This window comes from Lissotriton helveticus, chromosome 4_1 (genome assembly GCF_964261635.1).
Source record: "Lissotriton helveticus chromosome 4_1, aLisHel1.1, whole genome shotgun sequence".
In the NCBI taxonomy this organism is placed as follows: domain Eukaryota; kingdom Metazoa; phylum Chordata; class Amphibia; order Caudata; family Salamandridae; genus Lissotriton; species Lissotriton helveticus.
This window is the reverse complement of record NC_136063.1, coordinates 2,087,164,385-2,087,192,293: the sequence shown is the minus strand read 5'-3', so window position 1 is coordinate 2,087,192,293 and position 27,909 is coordinate 2,087,164,385.

Genomic DNA, 27,909 nt, shown 5'->3' with positions numbered 1-27,909 from the left:
CCATGACTGGATCCTTTGCAAAAGCACCCGACCAAAGACTTTCTGCATTGCTTCAATCAGGCTGATGGGCCTATAGTTCGAAGGGTCATCCCTTACATCCTTTTCATATATAGGAACTACTTTCGCAGCCCTCCATGACTCCAGAATCGGGGCTCCACGGCTAGTGTGTTTGCTCACAATAAAATGTATTGTGCCCAATGAGGGGAGTCGGCCAGGAAAAAATTGCTGGGTAGGCCATCTGAACCCACTGCTTTGGATGGAACAATTTTACTTATTGCTGTTTCTATCTCCAGCAGGTTGAAACACTCTGATTCAACCTCAAACGTATTTAGCCCATCGATTGCCTCAGCTGCAATGCTTTCGGACATTGAGTAGAGCCCTTTAAAGTAATCATGCCAGACCTGGCCAGTCTGGAGTTGGAATTGCTCCTCATTTACATCCCCAAGTGACCAGTTTCCAGAACATGTTGAAATCTTTAAAGCAACATGCCTCCTTAAGTTGCTTCCAGTGGGATTCATCTCATTCTAACTTTGCCTCCAGCTGGGCTGCTTTATATGGTTATCTGGTAGTTTTTATGAAGAGTAGTTTTTTTCCTTGATGGCTGTGGCCAGGGCCAATCTTTTTTGTCTAAATTTTTTTGTGTAGCTAGTGTATGAATCCTTGGTGTGATTGCTCCTGCCTTTTCTTGACCTGGGTGCTTGAAAATTTACATTGATTTGGTTAACAATATGTGTATTGACCCTGGGAACATCCACTAGGCTTGTTGTACTGTGGATTGCAGCTTGGAGCTTCGAAATGCCTCTACTTAAGTTGTGTTTAATGGCGACAATCTTCGCATCGTTCAAAGCTACCTTCTTCCATTTCAATGATTTTTGGGGAATTAGATGGAACTATGTCCCTAGTAGTTATATGGGGTGCATTGCTTGACTGGTGGTGGGAAGTCTCCCACAGGGGTTTCAGGGTTAGGCATAGGGAGTTGTTGTCGCTCTCTGTGGTCGAGCCCACTTTCATGTCCACCAGGTTCCCCCACAATTTCACATCAAGAAAAATGTAATCTATCCGGGAAGGACAACTGGCTCTATTGTAAGTGTTGGCACCTTGCTTTTCTGAGGGTGATATACCATTAACTGCCCTCAGCCCATACTCCTTGGTGATGGCAGGTCCTATATATATCCACAACCAGAAAGGTTCCGCGGATGTAACAATATATTGCTCTAAAAAGCCTGTCATACTTAAAAGAAGTTACAGGTGAAAATTTTAGCACAAATAGCTGTTTCTTTCAACTCATTGTCAATATTCTTTATTTTCAACTTTTAGGTTCTATAATATAACCTATTCAATCTACACAAATGACCCCTTGCGGAATTCAGAATGTTGTCCATTTTTCAGAAATGTATAGCTTTCTGGGATCCAGTATTGTTTTTATACCCATTTCTACTACTCACTGGAAGGAGGTTTACAGCAAAAACATAGCAAAAATAGGCTATCTCCCAGTAAAATGCCAAAACTATGTAGAAAATGTTGGTTTTCTGACAAACGTCTGCCTGTCCCTGAAAGCTGAAAACACATTGATTTCAGTGCCACAATCCTTTTTTTGATATAATTTGCAGGAAAAACAACAAAGAAAAAACTAATTTAGTTGTATTGTGGCTAATTTCTAGTTCCCCTCCAGGGGATTCCACAAACCCTGAGTACCTTTAGATTCCTCAAGATGTCGGAAGAAAAGGATGCAATTTTGGTGTGGATACCTTATGTGGACACAACTTTACAGTACAAACTAAGCCAAATAGCCAAAAAAAGGCTGAGCACAATGGAAAGAAAAGGCCTAGCAGCAAAAGGTTTAAGACAATAAACACCTAAATTTAGTAATTCTGTAAATATAAGCATTGATCTGGGGCCCCAGAAAAGTGTGGCATAGATGAAGGATCTGCTGTCTCAAGACTCTCTTCCTCAGCTTATCTACACGGGATACTTTTGCAGCCCTAAATAAATTCAAACTCTGGGAATTAAGTCGGGTGTAACACCACGATCAATTTGATACCTTGAAATACACATTTTAGTTGTCCCATTCGAAAGTTAGCCAGGCCAAGTGGTCAGCTGGTAACTCTGTGTTAGCCAATAGGGCCACTAACTTTTCCACAGCAAAAATGACTATTTGGAAGTATTTCCGTTAGGACATATAAAAAGTTTGTTTATGTCATTTTTAATACACAGCTCACTACCTCAGGGCTCCATAGGTCTAAATAATGATACCAAGTGTATGTTATTTATCAGGTGCAACAAATAACATCTATTTAAAGCACAAAGTCTGCATTGTACAGTAAATAACTTATGATATTCCACCATTAAAATTTGGGCAGGTTTGACCGGCTGAAATGTAGTCACTGCTGATGTATTTAATGCATCCGGTAATTATCAGATGTGTTAAATACTTACAAACTCATAATTCTAACCCATGCGTAAATAAGTGTTAAGGAAGGGTCCCAATATACCGACCACATCGTAATCAGGGTCATAGGCCCTGAATATGATTATAGTGCTAAAACACGCACCATAATAAGCATCTATATTTTTACAATGTCGGTGGGTGAATAATGGTTGATTTCAGTTTTTACCGCATCCCGCGTCATCGTTATATAGCAAAAGGCGATAAATAGCACTTACTTTATTTAGCACGTGCGTTATTGAGAGCATGCATTATTTAGCTCATGTGTTATTTAAAGAATATGTGGTAATTAGCACATGCATTCTTTAGAGAAAGCAATACATTGGACAGGTAGAACATGATGAATTGTGAGAGAGTCCATCAATAACTGTAAATGTGAATGGTTTCACTCCAGGAATCACCATAAAAAAATTATAATTGGGCATTTTATGGAGGCAGCCATTTTGGATTTTCCATATTTCATGCTGATGGGAATCAGATTGTATCCACTGCAATATGTTAATCTTTCTGACATTGTTCAGCCAAACAAAGGCCTTAATAACACTATGGTTGCAAGTAGACTCAGGAAATACAAGTTTACTGACCCGAACTTAAGGTGTTAGCAAAGAGGGTCATCAAACACCATGACAGATCGATGGGACATCCAATGATGAAAACACATCTCAAGACAAGATCTTTACTGTGGGAGCAGATAATAATAACAGTGAATGCTGTATCAGCATACCGAGATGTAGAGGATGCCAGAAAATGATACCATGACTTGAAGCGAAAGGTGCATGATTTAGTAGCAAAGCATTGCAAAGAATCCTTAGCAACGGACAGTGGTCCTACACCACAATTGTACTTAAAACCATGGGAGGAGAAAATCTATGGAGTCCTTGACCTATCGGGGATTGAGGGAATATCTGGAGGACTGGAATGTGGAGGGACACAGGAGGAATCTACCACGTTTTTATAATCCTAATTATCAAATGCACAGCTATGTAGTAAGTGATGCATGATGTGTACATGTTGCAACATTAACCATTTAGCCCCTTATATATAGTATTGATGTTAATGATAACACCTGAAAAACCATAATCCTAAGGCCCTGATTATGATATTAGGTGATATTGTTGCACCTGATAAAGAAATATACCACAGGATATGTAATTTATCTGGCGGAACAAATAACACCCATCACAAGTTGTTGGGAATAACGTGGATATTGGTGTATAAATACAAAATACACATGATACAGTAAATGCCAAAGTCAGAATTTTTTCTCATGCATAAACAGGAATTTAAGTATGGGATGGATACAACAACCCAAGTTGCAAGCAGGGCCTATGTAGATAAAAGGCTATCAATCCTTCATGAGTGACATAGGTGTATATCTCACTGGTGGAATCTCAGGACCATTTATCATGAATATGGATCTAAATATAACAAAATCTAATCGTGATTTGACTTGTCATTTTAGCTATACTATCACCAGATCACTCCGATCAACAGGATGCGTCTAGTACATTTACTAAGGTGACAACACGTTCCTCAAAGGCTTCTTCAGGGCAGATGATAAAGAAGCTACTGTGAGGTCACACATTGCTAAACATTGAGCAAATGTGGAGGGCAAACTAAAACAAAGAAAACATCTTTAGTGGCAACAATATCTGCAGCTACAACAATAGCTGGAGTGGAGAATACTACAGTTCCTAAAATACAACACTGTCTTGCTGAAGATAATGCATTTAACCCTTCTGAAGTCACTGCTCAATTAAGTACATCAGAGGCCAATGTAGGAATTTAGTCACCATCCATGGTAGCAGTGAATGTGTGTGAAATATTACTAGCTCACATAGAGCCATGATTATTGATAACCCTTGATTTACAGCCAGTTGAAGTTGAAGTTGCCAACATTGAGAGACATGACCCTGAATGTGTTGAAGGGGAATGAAGCCGGCTACATTTAAATGATGATGATGGCGATGAATGGCATGTTACCACTGAACCTAATGTAAATGCATTGTGTGGCAATACTGAAGAACTGAAAAAGTTCGAAAACCAAATATCCGCCATGGAGTCAGGCCAGCAGGCCTTCTGGCCAAATACACAGAAACGCAGTGACAATATAAGTTCTCTGTGCCATCAGGGAGAATATGCAACACCAGCTGGAGTGAGAAGAAGGAGGCAGATGGTGTGATGCAATGAAAGAAGATGAAAAACTACAGTGAGAATCATATACAAGTGCACTTAATAGACGCACAGCCTCAATTCTGATGGTCAGTCAATAAAATGCAGAAGGCCAAAAAGCAATTGGCAATGCATTAAAAATCCATGCGAAGTTTTTGAAGTGTCAAGAAATGACCATGTTCGAGATGGTGTCATATGCATGATGAGACAGCACAACTTCATCTCCATCTGTAGATAAATAGTCATCTCCACAAAGACCAACTAGAAGATCAGCACGACCTTGTAATTTGCAATCAGAATGTGAAGAAAAGGCAAACAAATATATATTTTGGTTAAAACATTTATTAGAGAAACAGGAGTTAATGTTGACAAATAGTGCTTTGTGTTTCACTTTTAGTTTTGGTAAATCTGAAAGCAACAGTAGTGTTTGTTTATTTGTGTTGTTTTACAATGGTGTGTATTTGCTTCAAACTAAGATGTTTCAAAACTAATTAGCCATGATAACGTTTCTTATGGCACTCCTATTCACATCCTGTTCAACATTCTCTACATCCCCACGCATTAGTGCACACCATCCAACTGCAATGTTGTGCAGCACTGTACAAACTTTGAGGATACAAAACACTTTGTTTGGCTGGTATTTCAAGGGGGGAACAGCGTTTACAATGCAACTTTTACAACGCAGTACCTTTACCACGCAACTTTTACAACGCAAGTCGTTACAACGACTTGCGCTGGGGGCGCTCTAGGATAGGGAATAGTTCATTTACTATCCAAAACCTTCCCTACTATCCACGGGGACTGGAGTTGGAATCCATCACCCCCCAACGCAAGTCGTTGTAATGTCTTGCGTTGTGAAAGTTGCGTGGTAAAGGCATGCGTTGTAAAAGCATGCGTGGTAATGACATACATCCATTCCAAGGAACCACTACTGCAATGCAGACATCTGAATCTGGTCTTCGGTTGTCCAAGTTCCCTTTCGATGGATTTATGAGTGTGAATTAATGCCATATTGTATTCATACTCCTGTGCAGTTGCAGAGTTGTGCAGTGGGTCATGAGCCGAGGCTTCAAGGGGTAGCCAGTGTAATTTACATGAGAAAAACACATTTCCACTACAATACCAGCAATGCATTTATATTGACCTGTAGTACACTTACATTTACCATAATTTATAAATAGGACTGAATGATTATGCCTACCAAGTAGCCATGTTCTCTTTGTATGAGATGTTTAAATTGTATGTGCTATGTTGCTTCTCTTGGGGTATCATTAAGTCATGTGTTGAACTAGGAGAGCACGTATAGTAGTTTGCAAAACACCAATTTGTATCACACACCATATGAACATTTATTGTGTGCTGTATCTTTTGATTCTGTTCACTTGTTCATGGTTCTGGGGAGCCAACAACAGATACATTTAGTACAGTATATGGCACCTGTCACGCTTGGGTATCCTACTAATGCATACAAATAGTTTTTTGTAGAATTTATTTGATTGCCTGTTGAGGAATAAATGTGCTGCTGCCGGAAATTGATCAAAACATACATTTTCTTGTTTTAATATTTTACAGCATATTGGTTGTGCCATACCATGAATCAAGGCCCACTATGTGCTGAGTTGAACCAGTTGCTAAAATTCTAAAAAAAAAACATTTTTTTTAGAATGGGTTGTATGTCAGTATGTATGGCTACATTGAACTGTAAACATCACTTAATGTTGTAAGAATATCTTGGATAGTATGCACAGCCAATATATATGTTTTTAAGAATTCATGTTCACTCAGGTTTAGTGGATCGAACCTGATTCATCCAATGTGTGACCTTCTCTATCACCTGGCGTAAATCCTTTGCCTACTTGATTATATGCATATTCTTTCACTGATTTGTGCAGTAGAACAGGAATCTGGTGTAGTTGAATATAATTGCCAAGCAGACCTGCATCCATGGTGCTCTTCAGCAGTGTGTAACAAGTTGCAAATGAAATGGACCTGTAATCCATGCATATCATGATTTCAATTTTTCCTTTTAACTGATTTTTCCTTTTTGCACATTAACGCACCTACACATTCAAAACCTTTTTTCACTACTTCCCATGACCCATACACACTTTTACCACCTACTTCCTGCAGGTGTTATTTTTAGGTGGTATATACCACATGTTTTTCAGCACAGTTGCAGCTCATAATATGATTTTGTTTATTTGCAAACATGGAAAGTACACCTTATCATGTAGAATGCACTGCGTTCATGGGAGCCGCGAACACACGCTGCCCCTAGGTCCGCGCATTCAAGAGACATTTGGAGCAGCTATTCAAACAGCTGCTCCATTTTTCTTTGTGCAGGAAGAAACTTGAGATTCGAGATACCCTTGAAGGTGGGTGCAGTGAAGGCCTTCACCCCCCTGCAAGGTGATTTCTAAGGGGTCCATAGGACCAGCTGCTGGGTGGTGCCGGTTAAGGGGGGATTTTGAGGGGCGAAGTAGAGGGAAAATAATTATTTATATGCTTTTTACTTAGTATTGTCCGATGTAATTCCCTGTTACCCGGCCCCACCGCCCCAGCGCTGCTATCTGCATGAACCATGGCTTCATAGCTCATGGCTCTTCTCCCCCTCCATATGGCTGCCATCAGGGGGCGGGATGACAGTGTGTCCCCTTTTATGTGACGCACTGTCACTCAGCCTCCAAACCGCTTCTTTGCCTCTGTAATATATAATACAGCATGGGCGCAGAGGCAAAGTGCATATGCCCATTGCACCACTGGGGCATCTTCTGTAACATGGTCCGAGGTGGTTTATCAATTAAATCTGCTCTCGGGCCTTTGAACACCTGTCAGATTTATATTGCATGCCGTTTAATTGTACAACATGTTCTATATCTAGAACAAATCATTGGGAATCTTATGTTTACATTATAATGTGAAAAATCCAGATGAGATTTTCTCCCTCATTGGGGGGCCGATTAGAGGTGGAGGGAATGTCCGCAGGGGCTGCGGCGTTCCCTCCAGTGCAATTAGGATGTGACCGCCACCCTGGCGGTCACATCCTCAATATTTAACAGTGCTTGAAGCAGCACCCGCCGCAAGGTTAAATATGCATGCTTCGCATTTCCATGCACAAAGCGGCAGGCACCACGCGGTGCATGCAAATGCAGGGGGGTACCTTAGGTACCCCCCACCCTCCCTTCACCCCTGGGGGCCCGCAACGGGCCCCCAAAGAAAACACTATATGCCTTTCCACGGCGGAGAAGCCACCGCGGAAAGGCATGTGTTCTGCCCCATCCTAATATGGCTGGCGGTGTCTGTTAGACACCGCCAGCCATATTAGAGCTTTTCCGCCGCGGCGAAAAAGCGGCGGACAGTCTTCCTGACCCCCCAGCCATCCTAATCTGGCGGGGGGTCTTTGAAGGCTCCACAGCGGTTTTTCAGCATCCTGCGGGCCGGCGGACACTTCCGCCGGCCCGGAGGATGCAGAAAAACTGCAATCCTAATCGGCCCCTATGTTCCTTTCAAAACATTCCATCTCTTATCCTAGTAGTTCATTGCTTACCAGATTATAAAAATATTGTAACTATTGTTTACAGTAAAATATGTACTCTGTGAGTGTATTTATATTAGCTTGTCACACTACAAGTTACTAGAAGTATGTTATGTTTTCTTTTTTACTTTACTGTTGGTGTTGTTGTTCTCCTATGGACTTAAGGACCCGATTTTGAGTTTGGGAGACGGGTTACTCTTTCACCAATGTGACTGAATTCCCATCCTCCTTATTACAAGTGCATTATGTCCAGTGGCATTTGTAATAAGGTGGATCATGTTTCTAATGGAGTACCTTCCTCCAAATTCTATATTAGGCCCTAAGGGGCTTATTATGTTGTTGGGCGGAATAACTTCTGCCCGATACCGACTCGGTCCTGGGACAGACCGACACCCAGTCGGCAGTCTTAAGTGCCTCTGCCTTAAGGGGCTCATTATGATGTCAGGCAGAATTACTTCTGACCAACACTGACTCGGTCCTGGGACAGACTGACACCCAGTGGGCAGTCCCAATTGCCTCCTTTGGATGCGAGCGAACACTGTTCAGTAGCATTCCTATATTTCAGTATGGGAGCATGCATTACGGCCATAGAGCGGCAGTAATGCATGCTCCCATAGTGAAATGGGAGGTGCAATTCACTAAGTGCAGGGTTCAACTCTTATTCCAAATGGATGCTGTGCACCCAAAGTGGCCCTGCTGGGGGCCCTCAAACCCGCTTTCCGACATGGTTTCCATGTTGTACGGACTGGCACTTAAACCATGTTGGAAACCGTGATCGTAGGCTCAGGGGTGAAAAGACCCACCCTTCAGATTACTTGCTGGCTTCTGACTGGCGGAAGCCTACTGGAATGACCAGTCGGTTTCCTTTCCAATTGCCTAGAACTATAGAAGAAGCCGCAATGGGTGGTCAGATGAGAACATTTAGCAAGGAAATAGAATTACATTGAATAGAGGGAACAATATCCAATGAAACTACTTTTACTAATAGGTGTTTCTTATCTTTTACTGGCTCCTTCTGTTTATAGTTGGGTTTGTGTTCATTCAGGCTATTCTTTTGTTATAAGGATCATATCTTCCAGCGCAGAGAGTCCTTATTTATTTCAGTTTGAAGACATGTTATTGAACGTGTAACAAGTGAGAATCAATATTTCATCAATGCATGTTTTTGGCATGTCCTGTTATTCTGTAAATGTATAATGAATATGTCTGATAAGCAACATCAATCAAAAACAAATCCAGTGATCAGTTCGAGACTATTCAGCTTAAATATCATTCCAGAAATGTCATAAATCTTTTAACTGTTTCCCTCCACAATCTTTTATTTTATTGATTTGGATCACTTGCTTTTAGACTTCTTTTAGTTTTTGGTTCTTAAACAAATACAGGAGACGTTCTAGTTTAGCTATAGTTTCCATTTTGGTTAGTCTGTCCAAGCTGGTCCTCAAATCCAATCCAGGTAATTGAGGTTGTCATCTCAGACAATGGAGGCTACCATCTTTGACAATGGAGGCTGCCATTGTTCCTCATATTATGCAGAGTCATCAGCTAGTCTGCCTTTGACGCAGATGTCCTCTGTGCCTAGGTGTCCAAGAACTATGAAAGTGGCAAGTCATTTATATATTGACATAAACAGTACCCCCAGTGTGACATCAGTCTAGTAAAGGTGACTTTTTCAAGGTCATATAACAACCATAACTGAAATAACGCAGCCTATATTGACATAATATTACCTTCTTAGTACATTCACTGATGTATATGTTTATGACAAAACATTTTAAGGTGACATTGCAAATTTGATCTCAGATAAGGTGCAATATATAAGGACTACCTCTTGACCACTTAGTTAGGAGTGAAGCATCACCCAGGTCACAGACACAGATCACAGATCCCGATTAGCACAGTACTAGATTCCATCTCAACCAAAGAAGCCTCCAGCAAGGGGGGTGTGGCCAAGCCGGCGGCGAAGAGGGCCGCCAGCTAGAGAGGCTCGTAACATCAGCCTGGCCCAGCAGCGATTCTCCTCGGATCTAGCAACGTAGTCGGCACTGAATCCACCGCCAAGGACAGCGGGGGAGGCTCTGACGCTGTAGACCCGATTGCGGCACTCCAACCCCAGTCTGACCTGGAGTATTGCCGGGAGACGTGAGGACCGGGCCTGCCGGCGCAGTTGCATCGAGCGCCTGGTCGGCCCCACACTAGGCAGTACCCCACGGACGATCGGCGGGACCAAGGCCAACACCAGCTAGACCCCGGGTGAGTCGGGCGGCACACCAGTGGTCCCCTTTCCCCCCTTTGGCGGTGCTCACTTCTGCGCCCGGACCGGCTGCCCCACCCCGCGCCTACAGCGTGCAAAGGTCCAGTGCAGTGGGGACAGGGCCCACGTGCCGGTGGCATTGGGGCTAGGGTGCTGGTCTGGGGCTGTGGGTGGGCCCGGTGGGGGATGGTGGTGCGTTCTCCTGCAGCCTACTGTGATTCCATTGCCACACGCCCGGGAGGGGCCCTGCTGGGTTAAACAACATTTGCTCAATGAACGTGCAGGGCAGCAGTCGTGCCACGAGGGGCTTCAGGACTCCTCATGCCACCAGCTAGATGCTGGCCCTGCCTGGGCCACAAGGCGGATCTGCACTCCAATCCTGACAGAGATTCAGAGGCGACTTCTGGCCCCGGTGCCCATAAGTCTGCTTTTGCTGGCCACTTGATCTCCCCCATTGCTGGGAACATTGCTTAAATCAGACTGCGCAGCGGAAGCTACTCACCCCAGTGTGGCAACGTTGTTTACAAGCGTGCACAACCGGTCTCTTTGAACCACGCAACACCTAGATCTCACTGAAACATCAGAGCCCACTTCACTAAAGACGCTACCTCGGAGGCATGGGCGTAAGGAACCGAAAATGAGCACTCTACCATTTGGGAAGGCGACCGAGGGAACTGCGTCACTCCCCCCTGCGATGGCGGAGAAGGAGCCCGCAGGGGAGGCGCTGGAACATCCTGAGGACTCGGTTGCATCACTACTACTCGTGATGCGGGCGGGCTTTAAGGCACTGGACATCCGCTTCGACACTCTGGACCAAACCATTGCGCCCTTAGGTGCCAAATTCCAGCCGCACGACTGTCATCTGGATGTGATGGAAGCACGGGTATCGGACTTGGACGATAGGACTGCCCAATCTCTGAAAAGATTAGAACGGACAGAATGCCTGCTAAAGGAGGTAGCCATCAAGAATGAGGACTTGGAGGCACATGGGTGAAGAAAAACATTCGCATCATGGGAGTCCCGGAGACAACGTCTACAGGCCGCATGCAACTCTTTGTGGAGAAACTACTCACTGATCTGTTTGGCAGTGACTCTTTCACTCCTGGCTTTATTGTAGAGAGAGTGCACCGGTCACTTGGCCCCAGACCGAACCCAGGCCACCCCCCAAGACTTATCATTGTGAGACTCTTGAACTTCTGAGACCGCGTCACAGCGCTGAGGATGGCGAGAGAATGTAGAGTGATTGAGTGGCAGGGTTCAAAGCTGTCCTTCTATCTAGATTTCACTCCAATGGTCCAGAAGGCGAGACGGAAATTTCAGGGGGTGAAGGCCACACTGCGCAATCTTGTGCTTAAATACGGGATGCTATACCCAGCAAGACTGAAGGTTGACTTTGGCGGTGGGTCCAGAATCTTTGCACTCCTGCAGAGACCCAAGAATTCTGCAGCACACATAAGACACAGAAAATGCAGCACACTGCGGGGGGATGCTCTTGCCTCCCCCTCATACAGCGGTTCAGATGCTAGTGCGGACCTTTTTTCACATTCTGGATGATGGTCTGATTATGTTTGATTGCATTAATAATTTGTTCTGGGGTTACATAATGTTTAATGTTTTTATCTGTTACATTACTTGGCCTGGCTGATAGCGAGCTGCCACCCCCTTGGGTATATCCCCTGTGTTTGAGTTTACTGCATTCTTGGGGGCCACTTCTGGGTCCTCAGTGGTTGGCCTGACGGTCTCTATGACCTACAGGTGAGGAAACTTAGTAGGGGTTGGCCATCTTTGGGATGGAAGGTGGCTGGGTTGGGGGAGGGGTAGGGGACAGTTCTGCATGTTGTTTTGGTTGTTATTCACATGTTATGTTTACATTGCTTGTCACATCATCATGGCGCACACGTCCTGACAGACGAAGATTTACACAAAGGTTAAATGTCATGGTTAGGTAACATACAGGGGCCCTCGGCTGTCACCTTCATGTCCTGGAATGTCAGAGGACTTAATAACACTCAAAAGAGGAGACAGGTGATCTATTATCTTATCAGGCATAAGGTCGATAAAGCTTACTTGCAGGAGACCCACCTCCCCACCACAGATTCGGCCCGTTTTGGCGCTATCTGGGGCGTGCACAGATTTTTTGCTAATTACAGCAATAACGCTAGGGGCACAGCCATATTGGTCCAAGAGAATCCCTTTTACACTCATAGACACGGCCCAGGATCCAGAGAGCAGATACATTATGGTTACGGGGAATCTCTATGGTCACAAAGTCACCTTGGTAAATGTTTCGCTCCCAATTTAGATGACCCTGAATTTTTCCACGACCTGAATGTATGGGTCATGATACACGACCCCCATGCCCTGCTTTTGGGAGGGGACCTCATTTGTTAATAAACCCTGTCCTAGACAGCATTCTAAAGCACCGGACCCCAAGCTGCGTGCTCGGCACACCTTGAGGGACCTCTGTGAGCAACATACATTAATCGATATTGGGCGAGGACATGACCCCACCCTCACCAAATACACCCATCACTCTGGCCCACACGGAATCTGGGCCAAGATAGATTATTGGCTTATCTCTCCCATGGTTGCGGACTGGTTTCACTACCACACTACGCTCCCTTGCACATACTCTGACCACTCACCGATAGCTTTGCATTTACTGCTCCCATAACCGGAAGGGCATGAGAGGCAGTGACGTTTCCCTGGTAGAGCCCTCAAAGACGAGCTGTTCAAGGATGAAATTCGGGAAGCAATAGAGGACTATTTTGACCTTAACACTGGCTCAGTGGATACCGCGGCAGTACTGTGGGAGGGATTTAATGCAGTTATCAGGGGAGTGTGTATCTCCAAACAGGGGGTACTTAGAGACCTCAGTCAAACGATGAGCCGCATCGAGTGAGAAATAGCTGTATTGGTCTCCCAAATGACGAGACTCCCTGACACAGCAACTCAGACTGCGTGACTTGCACTGCTGAAGGAATACAGGGACACAGCGGATCGGGAGATTCTGTACATGGGGAAATACCACACGGCACGGAGATATGGGGAGGGTGAGCGGCCAGGGAGAGTATTGGTGCACATGCTTAGACCACCTAACAGTAAAAATCACATCACCGAATTGCAATCAGCCACGGGCAACTCTCTCACTTCCTCAGCGGGACGAATTCTTAGAATATTATACTATGGGACGGGACGAATTCCGGGACGAATTTTTAGAATATTATACTACACTTTACATGTCTAGGGCAGACCCCGACAGTACGACCCAGACCGCATACCTGGACTAGATCGCTTTGGTGTTCTTGGAAAGAAACATGTTAAACTTTATGGCAGAGCCAATATCTGTCAATTATGTTATACTAGCTATAGACACCCTGCAGGGATCCACTGCCCCGGGATTAGATGGTTTTACCGAGGACTTTTAGAAAGAGTTCAAGGACATTTTAAACCCCCAGTTAATTGAAGTATATACAGAGGCATTGGAAAAGCAAAGTCTCCCCCCGACAATGCGGGAAGCTGTGATTATCCTGCTTCCCAAGCTGGGCAAGGATCCCAAACAATGTGGTTCTTACCGGCTGATGTCCTTCTTGAATTTGGACTACAAGATTTTGGCGAAACTGCTCGCCAACAAGCTTTCACAACTGATGGAGTATATCATTTTCCCAGTATAGTCTGGATTTGTCCCCAACCGCTCGACATCCTTGAACATCCGGACGCTGTTTACCGTGCTGCACAGAATACAACCTGAGGTGCCGGGTGCAGCAGTGTTGCTTGATGCAGAAAAAGCATTTGACTCCTTAGAGTGGCCATTTCTAGTGGAAGTGATGCAGCGAATGGGTCTACCCTATGGTTTCATCGTTACTATACAACGGCCCATCGGGACGGCTCCACCTGAATGGCACACAGTCCACGCCATTTCGTTTACACCGAGGGACTAGACAGGGATGCCCTCTGTCTCCCCTATTGTTCATTCTAGCAATGAACCCGCTAATCAGACACTTTCAAGAGCGCCATCTGCATAAAGGCTTAAAATGTAAAACGGGCCTACTGTTAGCTTCCCTGTATGTGGGCAATACCATCCAGTATGTCCGGGAGCCACACTCAAACCTGACTCCCCTGATTCGGGAATTTATCTGTTTTGGCAGGTTTTCGGCACTGGGCAACAACTGGCACAAGTCAATCATATTCCCACATACAGTCCAATGGGATTGCGAATTCCCGCTTGAATGGTGCCATGACTCCGTGAAATATCTCGGAATTCATATCCACTTGGACACCGCTCAGATGATACGCATAAACTTTGGTCAGACCTTTCAAAATTAGACAGCTGGCTGAAATTACCATTATCACTGGTGGGCAGGGTGGCTATATTGAAAATGGTGGTTCTCCCCAAATTTTTATATCTTTTTAATAATATCCCTGTGCCCCTGTCGGACATTTTTTCGCACTCTACGGACACTCATGATCAGACTGGTATGGGGTGGAAAACGGCCCTGCGTTCGCTGTTCCATTCTGACCCTGCCATACTATAGAGGGAGCATTAACGTTCCGGACTTTCAATTGTACTACTGGGTGGCTCAGTGCCGCTATGTGCATGCTTGGTTTCACCCTGACGCCCGTATCACATTGAGACCGGAGGCTGACCTAGTTCTCCCTGACAAACTGTGTGAGGTGCTGCCGGGTGGTTTCCCTCGGGACCGGCATGACATTCAGTCAGTATCCACGACCACTTGGTCATGGGAAAAACTGAGGAAGCGTATGGGTGCTACATTTCTATACTCCTCCGCATTACCATTACCCAACACTAGATGGTTTCCAATCACAGGAGAGGGCATAGTACAGCGTGCATTGGCAGCATCAGACATAAACAAGGTGGGCGACCTGTTCCCTGGGGGTCATATTCTCTCCATAGATGAAGACAACAGATTCTCTGACTGCAACTTGATGACCCGCTTCATCATGAGCAGAATCAAGACCGCATTGCAAGCGACGTTTCTCACATACCCGGTGGAATAGGATTCATTTCCCTCACTTACTTCGGTCCAGGAAAACACAAGTGGCGCATGCCTAATATCCAAAATGTACAAGACCTGCGCCCAGGCGCTGCCTGTAGATGACTCCAAGATTAGATGGGACTGGGAAACAGACACGAGAGGGGAGATTTCGGACGAACAATGGGCGAGGTGTTGTGAGGCTACCAGGGACGTTTCACTTAACAGCCGTCATAAGTTACTACAATTCAAATGTCTCCGCCGTGCCTACTTTACACCTGCCGTGGCCCACAAGATTGATGCTACCAAGCCACACAATTGTTTAAAATGCGCTTCCCCACATGCTGACTTTCTGCATCTGGCTTGGTCGTATACTCGTTTGCAGACCTACTGGACAGCAGTGCATGAGACAATAGGGAAAATAATTGGGATCCCACTTAACCCCCTCCTCAAAATTGCCCTTCTGGGTTATACAGTCCAGATTCCCAAGAAAATTAGGAAGTTGGCGTCCCTGGGGCTACTGCTGCCAAAAAGGGAAGTCCATTTGCTGGGGCATGAAGACGGCCCCCATACTACAGGATTGGCTGACCAGCCTGACATACTGCAACACCAAAGCGGAGATATATGCCAGTCTAATGCATCAACCTCACGCCCCAAAGACATTTGGAGACCGCTAAGGGCACATCTAGACGTGCCCATCCAGGCTTCAACCTCATAGGCGGGCAGTGGCATTGTGCCTGCGGGAGATGGCTGAGGGGGGGTTTAAGGTCACACAGCTGCACAACATGGCACGGCAGGACCACGGTGTGAGGCAATTGCTCAGAACGATTCCAATACATGGACAGCCTTAAGCGTTACAACTTGGATTGGGATCATGGGAGGGGGTGGCGGGGCAGGATGGGGACCTGTGTTTGCTGAGTGTTACCATTCTACTGGTTGGTTTAATGTACACTGTTGTTCCATAACTGTCAGGAACAATTTGTTTGAATTGTGATGATACTACATGCAATGCAATGTGAAAGTGTTAAAAAAAAGCCTCCAGCAAGACTCCCCAAGGCTCTGTGAAGGATTCCATTCTGCTTGCACAAACTAGTGCCAGGATTTTGTTCTTGAAGCCTGTTAGACCTGTCAGCCCTTTAGGTGGTCCCTCCTAATATTTATTTATTTTTGTCCCCTTTTTGCCCCTCAAATCTTTCATTTTTTATGTCCACTGGAATTTCTCAGATGTTGACCTAGGGGTTAGGTGCTCCTTGCCCCTATAGTCTTTTTCTCCTGCCTTAGGTGCCTTTTCTGACTGAAACCACAGGAGCCACAAAATGGTGGCTTCCAACTGCCACCTATCTGGCTACCTCAGGATTCAGGTCCATAGGACAGAACCTTCTGGACTCCTCTGGACATTCTGAGGTCAGCATATATAAGGCAGAATTTTGGGCAGCTATTTTGAGGTGTCTTGAGGAGAGGAGAGCCGAAGGACAGGAGTACAGGCTGTGGACTGAGGAGGTTGGCGCGCTTTGGGGGGGTTTGATAGCCTCTTGGGGCTGCTATCCCTGCTGTTCGATGCTATCCCTCACCTGCTGACCTGACCCTGCCAGAACTTTGACTTTTGGTCCCCTGATGTAGGAGAGGCCTGTGGGTACCTCCAGTGGGACAAATGAGGCAAGGACAGTGTGGAATTGCCAGGTGAGGGCGACTGAGGCTGACCTTTGAGTTAAGTCCGGACCTGGGTGAGGGAAGTAAATACCTATACTTGCTGTCCCCCAGTGCCCCGCAAGACCAGACTCGTGGCTTTCCCGAAGTGTCCCGCCCCCGACGGAATTCTGTAGCAAGGAACTGGCAACTTACTTGTCTCCAGTCTACGGAGCTCCCGGTGGTGAAAGGAGCGCTGCGCCTGTGGGTTGGAGCTGGCAGCGCCCTCGTGATTAGTCCCCGTTGGTGGAGAAGGGCTGAGGGCTCTGTAGGGCTGGAAGCGCCCCTCCGGTGGAGCGCCGTGACTCTCTAGACCCGGAGCGTGGAACTGGTGGAGGAGGCTGGGTTGGCGCCTCAGCTTGCGTGTGGAGACGGAGTAGCATCCCGTCTTCCGCGCAGGCCTGGTAAAGGGCTGGGCAGCTCCACAGAGGTGGAGCGCTGTTCCGACTTCCGCGCAGGCCTGGTAAAGGGCTGGGCGGCTTCACAGAGGCAGAGCTGAGCTGAGGTGTTTGCCGGCCGTGTGAGACCCGTTAGAGGTCGCGTGACTTGGAGGGAAGGCTTGGTTATCAGGGTGAACTCACCGGGGATCGGCCGGCGAAGAAGTAAGCCTCCCCAAGCTTTTGAGATCAGGGGATCATTGGATATCCTAACTACAGCAGGGTCTTGGGGCTGGAGTGAGGCAAAGGCCCAGGAGTTCGAGCTATAAAGCTCGGTGGTTGTCCATACCTCCTGTTCTCTGATTGGGTTGTGACTGAGGAATGAGCTAAAAAAGTACTGAACCCCCCTAATAAAAGCTTGGGGACCTGCCTGTGTTGAGAACCCATCTGTTCTTCTCTACAACTGTTAAAAAGAATCGGAGAGATTACTTGCACTGATTGTCAATAAGGCACATCTTGTCTCCATGAGTGTTCTGTTCCCTAATTATTACAGTAGAAATCCAGCTGACAGAAGGAAGATGTAGTACGATGTTCGTAACAGTGATGTTCTGCTTGATTACAATAAGTGAAAACCTAATGCTCACTGTTGGATTTCTGTAAGTAGGATGTAAGTGATGAAACTCTTTAACTTGCTTTCAATAGAAACCTTGAATTTCCAAGAGTAAGGAACAACTGTAATTTACTGCATAGAGAAGTGATATTTTCTTGTTGTTGCAACTAAGACTGTGGAATATTTCCTGTTGCTGGAAGGGGTAAAATGTAGTAGTGAACTCCTTTCAATTGGGGAAGAAAAGAACCGTTGTGTCTGCACTGTTGAACTGGTGCCTATATATACGTATACCACTGTGGAGCTATTTTTATATATTGAACCATGAACTACTGAACAACAAAGAGATTATTTTATAAAACAACTCGTATTTTCCTAAGACTGGTGTAGTGTCTTTCTTTTCTAGTAGAGGGACGCTGTGTTACTGAAGGGTGCGACGCAAGCTTTACACATGTGCCTTTGGGATAGGCCTTCCCCTCTCTGTGCCAAGCTACCCTATGTAGACTGGTATCCCCAAGTCCAACAAAGCCACAATCTCCTAGCTGTTGGCCTTGTGCTGAAGTTGCTGACAAGCTCTTCCAGACAACAAACCCTGTTGCCCAGATATGTGTACCATCTCAAATTCAAGGCTTATTATTTATGCATTTCCTCGAACTAGCATAGTTCACAGTAAGGGTATAATGGCAACAAATTGTGATGTCATTATTTTTTCCTGTTTTCTCTGTTATGAAAAGCTTAGTTGCTTTTTGTAATCTGTGATGTTACAAAAATTATGTGCACTAGATCTCAGGATTTTAAAATAACAACTTTAAAATAAATTTGTTGAAATACATATTCCATTTCTAGTGAAGTTGAGTGTGTAAATCGTTAATAAACAATCATTTGGATTACCTCTGCTCCCTGTTAGTAACCCAAAAGTCATTGACACCACCTCATTTATATACTGGGTGTTATTCTGCTGGGCAACAAAAACCTGTCTTTCACATTCAGTTCTGGTGCCTAGGACTAAGTTAACTTGTGTCGCCAGTGGGTGTGGAAACAATCCTGGTAGAGCTGAGCCAGAGACTCAGGGGCATATGGATGAAATAGTGGCGCTGGGAAATGGCAGGAATACACTGTATTTAAGGCATATGGCGCATTCATGAGATTTCCCTTCACGCTAGTGCGTAATGAGCTGCCTAGCTCAATCGCAGACACCCTGGAACCATATGGTGCCAAGGACCCTGCGGTGCATGTAGGATTGTTTTTGTGCAGGAGGGGACACCTGAAAGGCATTTTCCTCTTTCTATGCATGCTTCAGAAATAAATATATTTATGTTTGTTATACCTCTCCTGGGGAAGAATATCTTTTTGGTGCATTCCCAGGTTTACAAGGTCTTGTACATCTGGGATTGAGTCAAAAGTAATGGGAGTTGAATGGGAACACCCAAGCAACAAAGATGGAATGCCAGCCCAGGTCAGACTAACGTGATATAGAAATTTGTGCTGCTTTGTGTTACTCCAGGGTTTTTGAGTCACTCATAGTCACACAAAGTGGCATTGCATGGCTTCCAAAATCTGACTTGAGACTCGCGTCACGGGGTGCAAGGGTGACACAAGCCTGGTCATAAATATGGCTCTCGGTTTATGCAACTGCTTATTTGTAGGATGCTTAAAGAGATACAGTGATGCTCCAATTGCTACAAAGGAAGATAAGCTTGCTGTCCTAAAATGCTCTGGGAAGGTCAAATGATATGTGTATATGATTCATACATTGGATTCAATGAAAATTAAAGAATTGTCTCATGAGTGTAATAGATCTGGGTTGGACTTTTCATTGAGTAACAATACACATGAAATAATGAGAAAACAGGTATACAATTGCAATTGACTGAAACAATTAAAATCTAATTTGAGTTGTGAAAATATTGAAATATAAGGATTCAGCTTTTGAGCTAAAACGACAGAGAATGTGGGGACATCATTCCAGGAGAAACAAAGTAGTTTCACTTTCTGTTCAATCCTGGAACAGCAGATACAGCCATGGAACACACGTAATCAGACTAAGTGTAGATGAACTGCTTATATTATTAAGACCACATATTAGTGTGCATATGGTATGACCTTTTTGTATTTGGTCAGTTCCTTTCTTGCAAGGCAGAAAATAGAGGCATAGGAGAGGCTTCCTCCAAATTGGTGTGCTGTTTCTGGTTTTGCGGTGTGACCACACAGTGCATTGCAGCTGATTGGCTCTGCTGCAGCATGAGAGATTGCTTCTGGAGCGGTATTTAGATACTTTCATCATAACAATATACCTTAAATGGAGTGCATGGACACATTAGCATCAATGCAATGCAATTGAAGCATCACATATAACATGGTATCTCATCAGGCCAAAGGTGTACCATACCAATTTTGCCGCCGACCAACCTCATGTCATGGTATTTAGTGGGCATGTTTGTTTTCATTTGTAGAAACAGACTCCAAATCAGGTTTTTATCTCTATAAAGAAAAACAATCAATAGCCATGACTCATAGAGAGTTATCTCCCTTCTCCTGAAAAACTTTTAATATTTTTCCTGAAGTAAACCCTTGTGCAATAGGAATCCTCGGGCAAACAGCATCAGATCCCACAGAATCGACACCAAGAAAAACTTTAAAATATGCAAGACCATCATGGCCCATTTGATGACAGAAAACTACCTTAAGCTCAACACAGACAAAACTGAAGTGTTGATCTTTGGGAATGAGAACTAACTGGGTATCCTGCTGATCTTGCACCCACACCCACCCTAACCCACCTAGGCCTAGAAACCCTGGCCTCATCCTGGACATCAACCCCACTCAGAAGTGCTGCCAATGCAAAATTCTCACACATGCTTTATAGTCATTACCCAACACGAGACCTGCATACCTCAATTACCGGATTCATTTCCACCAACCCACCACACAGCTTTGCACAGCATCACTCTCACTCACACACACACCCTCCATACACAGAAGAAGAACCAAAGGTTAATTATTCTCCTATCATGCTGCCATATCATGGGATAACCTCCCCAGCACATCAAGGCCTCTTCAACACTTCTTGAATTATTTAAAAAGCAGAAGACCTGCCTGTAGGAAAGTTTCTTCTATGGTTAGCGCAACTTTTTGCTTGATGTAATGCTGTTTCTGAGTAGTCTGACTGGCATCCTGCTAATCAGGACCCCAGTCTCTCTGCTTTCTCCCCTACATTTTTATGGTAAGTACTTAGGTACATCCCAGGTTGGATACAGGGGGTATCCCTAACAGTCCCTAGTATATGGTACTAAGGTACCCAGGGCATAGGTACCCGAGAGGTCCCCCATAGGCTGATGCATGCAATATGCCACCTATGAGAGACCATTTGAACTACCACTATGGGCCTACCATTGCAGCCTGTGTAAGCTGGTGCTACCACCACGTTTGAAAGATATAGTTTTCCTTATATCAAGGGTCACTGCACTTAAAACCTATAAGTTACCCCTACAGCAGGCCTTTTCAATCCTGTTGTTCTCAGTGCGAGGGTGACCCAGCATGAGCAGGACACCCCTACAGCCTTCAAAGTCCTTTCTCCTGGGTTGTAAATGAGACAGCCATATAACACATAGAGGGGCACCACACCATTATTCGATGACCATCTCAAAACTGACTGTATCGAACCCTGCCATGCTTGTTATCAAACATCTTGGATTCATAACCGTAAACGGTGTGGGAGGTATGATTCCAAGCACTATAAAGGCCCTCCATTAGGTCCTCAGTGCTTCTGGTACTAGTCTTCTAGACCCAGACAGCACAACATGGTTGCTGCAGACCTGATGCACAATTCTTCCCTCCTGCTGCTGAGCCAAGCTCGAGCACGGGAAGGCAAAACAATAGGTATCCTGTCACAGGGAGGTGTGACCACCTCCCACATGGAGTTTAGTGCATTGGGGCCGGGTGGGAGCGCTTGCCAGCACCACTCAGTCTGCTTGAGGGGCACATTTGGTGCCCTCCTTGCATAGTCCAGTCAAACCACTTCAGGGAGCCGTTGGCTGCCGCTCTGGCACGAAACTGGACAAAGGACCTGGGAGTATCCTCCCGACTGTCCAACCCCTCCCCTGGGAGGGAACGCTGGACTGTACCAACCCTTTCCTGAGGGTACATAAGGGATTACCTGAGGGTAGGTCCCTAGATTTGTTGTGGGACATGATTCAATTCAGACACCACTTCAACTTCGACCATCTGGCCACTCTGGATTTCGCTGAACTTCACTCTGGGCATCATGGCTGCAACTGGGAAGTCTCCTGCTGCTCCTGATCTCTCACTCTGCTCGCCTGCTGCAACATCTGTGTCTGTGCTCCATAAGGGAAACCTTCCAAGGTCTGTGAGCATCCAAGACATCTGAAGGAATCTCCCTTGAAGAGAAGGAGTCACTTCCCTGCATCTGCAGGCACCGCAACTAAGCTGACCGGTCGGCGGATCCTGGGCTCCTGTGGACACCAAAAGGCTCAGCAACATAGGTGATGGTTCTAAACATCCCTCAAGGATTACCCTGTCCTCTCACCAAGTTTGAGGGCAGGTTCCTTCATCATATCTGCAGGAACTGAACCTCTGTGCGCCATATTGACTTGCAGTTGCAAAGGCTTGTTGGCCTCCTTCCACCAAGGTCTTCAGGCTCCAAGTAGCCCCAGCCTCAAGCATCTCCAGTGATCAAGATTTTCGTCCTCACTGTATCACTTGCAATGTGTGCAAGCATCCTTGGTGAACAGCTTGAGGTCCTTTGTGACTCCAGTGCTCCGGCCTGTGGGTCCTCTTGAGGATCACCTTTGAATTCTTTTGGGCTCCCCTGATTGCTCGGGTCAACCCTGCCTCCCCTGCTTTTGGTGAGTCTTCTGGACCTTGCTGGTCCTGACATTTCACCTTCTTCGCTTGCCACATTGTTTGCAGTTGCCAAGGCTTGTGGGTGCTCCCGACGGACACCGACCCCTCACATCTTGACATCTGATGTGGGACAGCCTGTGAATTACTCCTGCAACACCCGACATTGGTGAGCACTTGTTTTCCATGCCCCCTTGTCACCCCAGAGTGATCTAGACTCTGTCCCCTCTGCTTGTAGATACTCTTCACCTTGAATCTACCTTTGGATTCCACCGGACACTTCCATCTTCTCCAGCAGCGGCAACTTCCTGAAGTCTCCAATTGAGTTTGATGATGGTTCCCCTCACCACTTTACACCCATGCACCTCGCTGCCCTGGTGCAGGTAACCTGGTTCCAAGGATATCCATGGGTCGGGTGGCTCTCCAACCTCTTTTCTTCCACGGGGTTTCTTCAGGGTCCACTGGGAAGGGTTCTCTTTTGTTAAAATCGCAACTGCGACTTGCACATTGATTTGTACAGAAAACGTGGTTGTGTTCCTACCCTGCATATGACCTCCGTGAGGCTCCTAGAAACTCACGTTGGGCAGTTCCTTGGATGCCCTGCACTTTTACACCATCTGGGTATTGTCTTGATTCAAGTCATGGTTTGCATACCACTATTTTAGTATTACGGTTGTGTCCCCCCTGGTGACCACTGTGTACTATATGCTACATACCTTTGCTGTTTCAAAGTATTGCGTGTATTGTGCATATCTCCGGCTAGGAGATATCTGAAGGTGTTAGAAAGCGTCTTATAATAAATACATATTTTTATAAATACACTTTCTGGTTCTTTTTCACTTAATCAATACCTATAAAAGATCATGTTCTGGCAAAACAAGCTGTTTTACACTCCTCCTGGACTAAGCCTGCAGGCTGCTTTCCACAGATCCCACTTAGAGAATTTTCTAAGGTTCTTTAAGACCTCTAACATCACCATAAAGGTTGCCTCGATCAGTGCAAGCTGTCCACTTACATAGGTGCACATCATATACTGAGCCAACCTCTCACAATGCCTATGCAACTAGTCTTCCTGTGGGACTGTATTCAGGGCCAGCCTCACCACAATTATGCACAATTATACACTCATCGGCTGGATACACTCACAGGAGACAAACAGTGCTCTAAAAATCCACCATACAGTACATTACAAAAAAGTGTTGTTTGTATTATTTTTACAAACTGATTTAAATACTGTGAAGTTCTCACTGGTGTCTTCAACAAAATGTGAAAATGTTTCTTCATTACAGTACTACATATGCTTGCACAGTTCTCTCTGTTCTCCACAGAGTAGAAACATGCTGAGGGATTTTCATCATATAAGGTGTATCACTCTATCTTTCACAATATTTGTAAGCATATTATCCACTAGACTAATTAACGGAGATCTTGTAGAATTTGTTAGAGGAAATTTAAAGCCAACAATGTTATGCAAATCTATGACCTAATAGCACGTCTGAGTTGCAAGGAAAAATGCTATCGGTTTCTTTGCTGACAAAACTTTGGGTTTCGATAGAATGACATCCCAAAACTTTATATTTATGAGCTAGGCTGTCTTTTTAAATGGATACTTGCACTAGACAAATAGGCACCTCAAAGGGTTCCACCCTGTGTCTCTGTTTATTTGCCTTAGTTATTTAGCTACGAGCATCAGCAATTATGGACAAAGTGGACATCAAAAAGATTAATCTATCTTTCAACAAAACTGCACTGTTTGTAGATAATGGCGCCAATTCACAAAATAATTCATGAGTACAGGAATTAGTACTATCGGAGTACTCTTTTTTTGCTGTTACATGTCTCTGAGAATTAGCCGTGCAACACTCAATTCCCTGTTAAAATTGCACAGAGGGTATAACTCTTTATATTTGTGCTGATTGTATAAGATGATTCCCAACATATTCTAATTGTATTCGCATTTTAGATGTTTTAGGACCACATTCACAGATGCATGTAAGAGTATGTAAAATAGTAATACAGGAGTAAACTTACATACTCCAAAATGACTTTGTGAATTAGATACAAATTGTTTTACTAAGTTCAAACAGATCTGACTTTTGAATGAAGAAGCTAACCCAAACTCCAATTATCCAAAACCCTACTCACAGTTGGCAGGTGAATATAAACCTTTTTCTATTTCTCTGCCGGTAGATGAACCCAGGAAACATGCTTCTTTGTGATCTAAGAATCAATTTTAATCTCAAATAAAATTGCCTTCATATATTGTAAGAAATCATGCTACTAATTAGAACCACAATTAAATAAACAATTCTTGTCAGGGTTGACCACTAAAGCCACTAAATTAGCCTGAGCGTAATCCCCTGGTAGCTCTGGCACAGGGCACACAGTTTTAACATAGAGGCAATATGCAAAATATGCATTTAGTACCATCAGAGTACTAAAGTCAAAAACAAAAGAAAAACTGAAATGAACTTAGAAAAATAGAGTGAATTGTAATAAATTAAATGACACCAAAATAACAAACTCCAAAATGGGGAACAGAAGACATGATTTTTTAAAGTTTTAAACAAAAGTAGTGAAAGAAAACATGAATCCCTACCTGACGTCAGATGTTTGTGTTGTATTGGAACCTTGCAATTTAAAGCCGAATGTAATGGAGGACAGGTACGATTCAGAAAGCAGGATTGACCCAGTAAAAAGTATTTTCTTGGGATTTAATCTCAAAAAAGGAAATCAGACATTTTCGGCCGGTAAGGCAGAAGGCTGGGCCAAAGAGGGCATACCAAGGTTGTGTAGCTATCGGAGGAGGTCCCTGTGCAGCAGTTGATTTTTTGACAGGAGAACTCTAAGTGGTATAATTTTTGAATTTCATGCCCAAGGAAGGTCTCTCACCAGCCAGATACTTTTGAATTCCTTTACCCGGTCAAGATAGCTTCACTCTTAGTCAGTCCCTTTTTGGGAGCTCAGATTCTTTCAGAATGGTAAGACTGCAAATGGCAATACACCAAAGTGGCACGTTTGTCCGAGTACTATGGAGGTCTTTTGAGCAAAAAGGTTTCTAAATCTTTGGTATTGAGGGGTGACAGGAGAAGTCCAGGCAGACAGCCAAGTGCTCCAGGAACTCAAATTCTAAGTCAGGACTCACACAGCAAAAGTCAACAGCAGGGTCCATGATAGGTCCAGCTGCAGTGTTCAGGAGGTCATTGTGTTGTGGAAAACAATACTTTCTGCGTTAGCAGGCAATTCAGCTAATCAGCTTAGAGAAATTGCAAAAACAGAAGATGAAAGATCTTACTTCATCAAGATTACGCGTCCGCTCATCCTCATAGCACTTCCCTGTGTCCCTGCAGGTTGGGGAAGGTCTGTTTGTTCTCTCCTTTTAAGCGTCTTGTGTATCCTTGTCCTGTGATCTTTGGTCATAAGATCGGGACTGTATAGGAAATGAAAGAAATACTCTTTCAGTTGCATTAGGAAACTCTGGTGTTTGTATGAGTCTCAAAATACCTCCACCAGTATGTGGTCGGCACATTAAACTGCCTTGTTGATAGTAGTTGCGTGTGGGTATGCTGGTCTTTGTCAAAGTGCAGATAAAAGGTGTATTGCCTGGCAATGAAAGTAGCTCCTCACTTTTAATGTATCAGGAGGAAAGGATTATGGAACCTTGAGTCCAAAATCGAGATTGAACTTAAAATACCTTGTTGGTAACCTAAACGGGGAGTCATAACTATCCATGATCAAACCCTGTTTGTATAATGGTCCTACTCCATTTTCAATACAAGCAATAAGATAGTTGCATTTATCAAAATGGTTAAGTTGTTGCATCCAAAGGTGGCGACGACAAGAGTATTTGTCTGTGTTTGTTATCATGCATAGGTTTTCCCTCTGTGTACGTAATGAAATGCCAATGTTTTGTGAGTCTTGATTCAGAACTATCACTCTTCCTCAGTCTACACTTATTTTGCAAACAATATATGAGAATATTTAGAGAATATTACCCCATGCATGGGACATCATCATTTAATCCTCTGGTGTGACTGGATGGTTTATAAATCCAACTGTGTTCCTTTTCAAAAAATATTTTTTCCAAATTTCTTCTCTCTGCGGATACCTGTTCTAAAACCATCCTTCTGATTATCATTAGGGGTAAGATTGGTTGTTATGAAGTGTTCTGGCATCTTCGTGGTACTGCTCTACATCTTTTTGTGCTCCGATGTTCCACAATACATGTTTACTTTTAGAGTTTTTTTAAGTATAGTAAAGTTAGTAAAAAAATAAAATTCTTTTAAATCTTTATTGCATGATTAATTAAAATCTTTGCAACATAGTACGTTTAAATTAGATCAAATGTACCAATACATGGTATAAAGCAGGAATATCGACGGGATAATATCGACTAGCATAAATATCGAGGTAAGAATATCGAATTTAAAAAATATCGTTGAAGTAAATATCGTTGTTGTAAATATCGATTTTGTATAATGACAAAAATATCGTCAAAATAAAATATCGTTGTATAGAATATCGTTTAGAGAAATATCGTTGAATATAATATCGACAAAATAATTGAATGTGTTATATAAGTGTAGAAACATTTGTTTTATGTTTAAATATTATTAATTAAATGTCTATTTTTATTATTATAGGGATCAAAATGTAAAAATAAATTAAACGTTTGTAAATATTTTAGGAGCGGGTTATTGGTATTATAGGGGATAAGGGTGGGTAGTAATTTAAAAAAGTAGTGTAAATAATATGTATAGAATGGTAAAAAATTTGAAAATTTTAATTTATTTTTTATTTTGAATGGCGAAATTTGAAATTTAATTCAAATAACAGAATTATTTATTTAATGGGTTTTTAAAAAGATTTAGTAGCGGGTTGTTGGTGATATAGGGGATAAGGGTGGGTAGTATATTAAAATATGTTTAATAAAATTTAAATTTAATTAAAAAAAATTATAAATTGAAATACCAAAAAA